Below are 6,467 nucleotides of genomic sequence, written 5' to 3' on the forward strand. Positions count from 1 at the left end.
CCTAACCCTAACTCCGTTTAATAAAGATTGTTTTCTACTTAAAACCTGAGTGCAGGTTCCATGTCTAGGTAAGGATGGCCCCCTGCGGGTAGAGGATGCGAAGGTCAGAGCAAGGTTAAAAGCCTCGGGATGCTAAAGTGGCCCCACGCTTCCGCTGTGGGAAGCGGTTTGTTGGCGAAGTCTCCCAAGGGTGGAGGATGATACACAGATAATATCTGCTGCTGAGGGTGCTAGGGACAGGCTAGACCTACCCACCTGGGATGGGCCAGAAGGCAGACCTCATGCTGTGTGTAAGTGGAGTTTCTCTGATTTGGAAAAGTATAAAGCACAGCTCCTGGTAAGATCCCCATGAAAGGTTTGGGGCCAGGTGCCTCCAGTTCCTAAGGATTTAGCAAAACCAAACTGCCCAGTAGGAATTTTTAAAATTTGAAATTCTAAGGCCCTCTGGGAGAGTCGGGGTGGGGGAGGGCCTGGGTGGAGCTAAAAAACGAGGATATCACCGCAGGCACCTCACTAGCATGACAATGCCTGCTCCGGTGGGCTCCGGCTCCATCTGGCCCACACTGCTCACCCAGAGACTGATGCAGTCCTTTTTTAGGGGTTGTATGGAGTTTTTGAAGGTGGTCCCAAGGTCACAGGCTCATTCCCCTTCTAAAGATTAGGATTAGTTCTTACTGCACTGATGGCAATTGTGAGCCTCTAGCCAGGTACTGGGACTTTTGTGTGAAACACCAAGTAGGGGCTGATTCCTGTTACCTCTTAAGGTAACACATTCCCTGAGGAGAATCTTTAGGCCTCTAAAAACTGGGTGAGCCTAGGTTGGAAATACATCCCAGGTACACACAAATCTTGGGAAGTCAGAGCTACATGCTGTGGACACTCTAGGTGGGAATCTCAGACACAGCCCAGGTGCCTCTACAACCCTGTCACTCAAAGACTATATTTTCCAGCAAATGTACCCATACTTGGGTTGGAATCTTGTTGGAGGAGCCAGTCTCTGGTCCAGAAAGAGACTCACATAAGGGTCTGAACTAAGCTATTTCGAGCCAAAGAGACCCCTTGCTTCACTCATTCCCAGCTGGAGAAATGCCTCTCTTGTAACCTGGGGAGGGGAGTGAGTTTTGTCTGTTTTTTTTAAATAGATTTAGGGATATGTTTTTAGTTTTCTGTGCATACCTAAGACCAATACTTTAAACTCATCTGAGCTGCTTTAAAACAAAAAAACTAGCCCTTAGCTGGCCTCAAACTCAGAGATCCACCTGCCTCTGCCTCCTGAGTGCTGGTATTAAGGGCATGGTGTCCAGCCCCTGTTGGTTTGTCTTTCACCATACCTTCACATTTTCAATACCCTTTATTTAACTGTAGCCATCCTAGTGGTGTGAGGTTCACACCTTTTATTGTTTTATGGAATGTGGAGTTAAAGAAATGCCCTATGACTGGGTACTTTATGCTCTCATTCAGCTGGATGAACTTTCCTTTCTGCTGAGTTGTGACCAGTCCCTGTAGAGTCTGCTCCTGTGTCAGACTGATAGGGCCTGCCCTCTTGTGGGCTCCCTTCCCAGTTTCTGAGCCACGTAATTGATCTTACCTTCAGGAATTAACTGGGTTGCTGACTACAGACTACTGCCCTGGGAGCAGACTCCTGTGACAAGTTGTGGGGGGATTTGGGGCACTACCCTCTCCTATCGGGCTTTGTACTATATGCCTTCCCACCCCAGGACCAAGACTGAGCTGTCCTCTTTGTCTGGCATAAGGCCTATTACCCTGCCTGGTCCTCCCATCCTACCCTAAATCTATGTATGCTCTGAGGGTACCAGTGTCTATGCTTTCTCAAGTTGATGCTTAATGGAATCTGGACCCCTGTAAAGACAGCTCTTCCTAGTGATTCAGTGATAAGGGAATATCAATAATGTTAAACTTTATTTTCTTCTAAGTAGTTAAATAATCTTATTAGTTTGGGTTTCATCTTTGGAGAAGGTGGCTCTACAGCTTTGCTTTTTGTGTTTTTTTTGGGGGGGGGTTTTGGTTGGTTGGTTTTGCTTGAAAGGGAATGAGTAAGAGGCGGGACTAAAATTTAATGTAGTTCTATTATAGAGCACTTGCATGTATGGAGCGCTTGACTCAGTCCCCACAATCAATCAATCCGTTACAGCTTCAAGTTCACAATTTCCTTCCTCCTGATTCTCATCTATCCAAATTAATAACTGGTCTCTCCACTTGTTCTTTTTTTATTTTTAAGTTATTTTTATTTTTTAGGACAAGGTCTCACTATGTAGCTCTGGCTGGCCTAGAGCCTTCTACATAAATCAGGCTAGCCTGGAACTCAGAGATCTGCCTGCCTCTGCCTCCTGGGTGTTAGGATTAAAAGTGTGCATGGCTTGGCTTGTTGCTCTTAATTACATCAGATATACAAGGTCCCACCAGTGAAACTTTTCATGCTGTCAATTCTCAAATTCCTGAATAGCTCTGCAGCTACTGGCTTGCCTAACCAAGACATTGGATTTTGATGGACTATGCAAAGAACACATTGCTTAGGTTTTGGGGAACCTGTGTTCCCTCAGACTTAGGAGGCATGGAGATTCCTGTTCCCCTCAGCTCTCCAACATCCTAAGACTGACCAGTTACTAGCTGACCTTGCTGACTGCCATGCCCACAGTGGGGCTATCTATTCCTGGTCACCTGTCAGTGTTTCTCAGCATCACTGAAGGCTTGGTTGGTACCTAGCTTGTTTTGTTTGTCACACAATATCCATGTTAGTTCATGGCTCTTCCCAGGCCTCGGACATTGCAATTCTCTTCCTCCAGTAGCATCTGGCAGGTCTCAGGTTCATGTCTGACTTCATCCAGTTACACCCATGTAAGTAATTGCTCTTCCTGGTAAGATTTCTGTTCATACAAGGAGTCTTGCCGGTTTCCTACCCATTGGAAATCCCTGGTCCTATGCCTCTGCTTTTCTGTGGTACTTCCCTTACCCCAGCCCATGACTGAAAACTCTTGATTTCCTAATTGCATGGTCCCCTCCACCATGGGAGTACTGTGTCCCTTGGCTCCACTTGTGATTCTGTCTTGGGACATGCTACTTATTGTTCATTGAGTCCCCAGGAACAGATCTATGCTCCCAGTGACTGGTATTCACTGGCCACTCATCATTTCTATCATTCCTCTCCAAGATGAGCTCTTGGTCCCTAGCATATTTACAGACATGCTGCCCCTCAAGCTTTGATTTGTCTTTTCTTATAACACCAAAGCACACTGCACTCTACTGTGCATGTAGTACTGAGCAGCATTCCTGGGATAGCAAAATGTTCTGTAACTCTCCCAGCCTTTGAAATGTGTCCAGTATAACCCAGAACTGATTTTATTTTATTTTATGTTCATATGCCTGTGTAATATGTGTACCATATGTATGTAGAAGCCTATGGAAGTCAGAAGAGGGTTTTAGATTCCCCTGGAACTGGAGTTACAGGTGGTCGTGAATCACCACGTGGGTGCTAGGAACTGAACTCTGGTACTCTGCAAGAGCAGCAAGTGCTTTTAACCCCTGAATCATATCTTTAGCCCTGCTGCCCTGATTTTTTAAAAGACAAGGTTTCACTGTAGCCCAGGAAAGGCTTGAACTCTCAGCAATCCTCCTGCCTCAGTCTTCTGAGTGCCAGGACTGCAGGTGTACCCCATGAAACCAGACTAGAACTGATTTATTTTTTCTTTAGTTTCCTTTAATTCAAGACACCACCTGCTCCTCACAGCTCATGCTGGCCATCTTGCCTGCCTTAGATTTAAATTTGGCCCACTGCAAAGTTCCAACCCCTCCGCCGCTGGTTACAGGCCAGGGGGTAAGGCTGGCACAGTGAGGCATTAGCCAGGTCTCCTTCTTACTCACCTCTTCAGAGCGGCTCCCCAGCCCATAAGGTACAGACTCACCTTCAGCATCCACTCCTATTTATCCACATGGTGGGGGGGCATCTACAGAGTTATGGGACCTCAAATGCCAGGTTGTGAGCCCATCCAGTCACTGAACCACACGTAGGAGGCCTTGGCCTCTGGACTGTGGGAGAGGAATTAGAACGCATCCTGGAAGTCATAAACAGAAAAGTCGCAGGTACACAGCTGATTAAAGCAAAGGGAATAAGGCTGTCCTGAGGGGAGGGCAACCAGAGTCCCCGGCAGCATCTAAAAGAGGGATGGCAAGATGGCCTGAGCCAGCCAGGACCGGGAAAACGGTGGAAACTTTACTAGTACTACCCTGGACTTATAATGGATGGAGTCCACGGTAGGGATTCCGGTCTTCCTCCATACAAGGAAGCGGGTCCTCCTGAGAGAGGGTGCCCGAATCTACAGTTAGGGTTCCGGCCTCACCTGGCCCACTCCATGACAACACACTACGCAATTGCGGGCTTCCTGTTCCGAACCCTCCAGTAATTCATTGAGCCTCCCCTCACATTCCACAGCGTTCTAAGGCCCTCGTGGGTTAGGAAACGGTTTTTCAGACTTGCCCCAGGTTCACACCTTCCCTTCCCACCAGCCTCTCCTGCAACCGGGTGGATAGTGGGTTGAGCAGAAGTAGGCCCCTTCCTAGACCTCCTGGGAAGAGCAGGCTGCCCAGGAACTGGGCCGTGAAGACTTAAGTATCCAGACCGACCAAGCCTGGAAGTGCACTAGGACTTAACCCCACCTCCTCGGGAATCTGAAACCTCCATTTACGGGGGGGGGGGCTCAGAGAGTGGTAATGCCCACGCAATCCCCCCTCCCCCCTCGCGGTTTCGGCTTTTCCTTAGGCGCGCAAACTGCAGCCTCGGGCCAGGAGGGAGGGGGCCCGGAAGGCGGGTAGGGGGTGGAGTGAGTGTGTTGGAAAACAACTGAGGCACTGAAGGGCAGATGGGGGGAGGGGTGGAGTGAGAGCGGGTTTGGAGAACCCGGCGGAGGAGCTGATCACGTGATTACAGGGGTGGGCTGGGCCAAGGACCCCTTAAAGACTCTGGAGATGGCTCCGCGCCGTCCCCTAGGTCCAGAGCGGCACGAGAACACCCTTTAGCACTTAGCCCCGGAAGTGTGTTAAGCGCGCGGGAGCAGGTGAGCCTTTGTGAAGTGGTGGACCACCTCTTGGGCCAGGAGGGGAGGCGGGGTCAGAGGCGGGGCGGAGGTTACAGATTCCCTGGAAGGGCGGGGTCCGAAGCCGGGGTGGGGCGTACGGGACCACTGAGGGATTGGGACGAGAGCGGGGAAGGCTAGGCGAAAACTGGGAGACCGGTCTCGGAACAAGGGGACCACCTCCACCACCTCCCCGCTGGAGCTGCTCCCGCTGGGTAGGGCCCGGTGGGAGAAAGCCTGTGGCTTTGCTGATTCGGTCACCTTCGCACTCGATAGTCCACAGTGGGGAGAGCCGAGGTGCAGAACGCAGAGAGGGGCTGTGCAGGGCTGAGAGACCGCGGAGACCTAGAACTGAAGAAGCGCCCCCGGGTCTTTTCCGTGCCTGTGGCTGAGGTTTCATCAGTTAAGCCTTTGGTTTACTTGAGGAATGGGCTAGTCTTTTCTGGACACATCACGCAGCTATGTGGGGGAGGTGCCTACTGGCAGCCCCACCATCGAACGGGTCAGTCCCCACGGTCCCAGCCCTGCGACGCTCCAGCTTCGCCCCCTGAGATCTGCAAGAGACGGGCCACCCACGTGACTCAAATCCCGCCTTCCGGAGAACGAGACGCCCGGGAGACGGAGAGGTACCAGCCAGCCATCCTTCCAGAGGCCACCAGGCTGTGACTCTGCATGATTCGCCTGAAAATCCCTAGGCCACAGGCGGTGCAGCCCCTGACCTGGAACCTGCACGAAGACCTAGGTTTGCTACCGGCCCCTCCCACTGTTTGGGTGCGGCTGGCTCTTCAGGGCTGAGCCTCCCACTTCCTCTTCGCAGTGCAGGAGAATGAGCGCGAGCTATAATCCCGTGCACAGCTGCTGTGCACAGCCCCCAGGCCTTTGATCTGTATCTGGCGGGGCCTTGCGTCCAGGTGGACCTGGCCCCCATTGACGCCTGCGGCCACAAGAGTCTAATCTGCTGATTTAGAGTCCCACATCGGGGCGTTTCTGCAGGCTGGGGTAAAAAGATGAAAGAATGTAAGAAGTCCTCCAAACTTCTCGGTGGCCCCTGCCCTTCCCAGACATCTTGGAGCCAAGGAGATGTGAAGTACCTCCGAAGACAGATGCTACTTACCTGTGGGATTTGCAGCCCCTTCCTTCCCCTTTGCCTTGGGTTTGTAAATCCTGAGGCCCTCCTCTGTTTGACTAAGCCTTGAACTGACCTCCAAGATCCGTGGGCGATGTTCATCATGCCTCCTGGCCCTGCAGCCTCTGTTCAGTGGACTAGCTCTCCCAGAACATCTGCTCAGGCCCAGGCTGGGCATGTGGCATTGGGGAGCCTGTTGGCATCCAGAAGCATAAACTCAGAGCTGACTTCAGGAACAATACTTGTAGCTAGTA

General features: G+C 51.2%; 1 long non-coding RNA gene across 1 annotated transcript; it reads left to right on the plus strand.

The window, feature by feature from the left end:
* The first annotated feature begins 4,953 nt into the window (after positions 1 to 4,953).
* Positions 4,954 to 5,760, plus strand: LOC115068484. The gene is made up of 2 exons (XR_003847830.1): positions 4,954 to 5,069; positions 5,364 to 5,760. It is a non-coding gene; the product is annotated as an uncharacterized LOC115068484 (long non-coding RNA).
* Positions 5,761 to 6,467: the final 707 nt, after the last annotated feature.

This window comes from Nannospalax galili, unplaced genomic scaffold (assembly GCF_000622305.1).
Source record: "Nannospalax galili isolate Female #2095 unplaced genomic scaffold, S.galili_v1.0 scaffold49, whole genome shotgun sequence".
In the NCBI taxonomy this organism is placed as follows: domain Eukaryota; kingdom Metazoa; phylum Chordata; class Mammalia; order Rodentia; family Spalacidae; genus Nannospalax; species Nannospalax galili.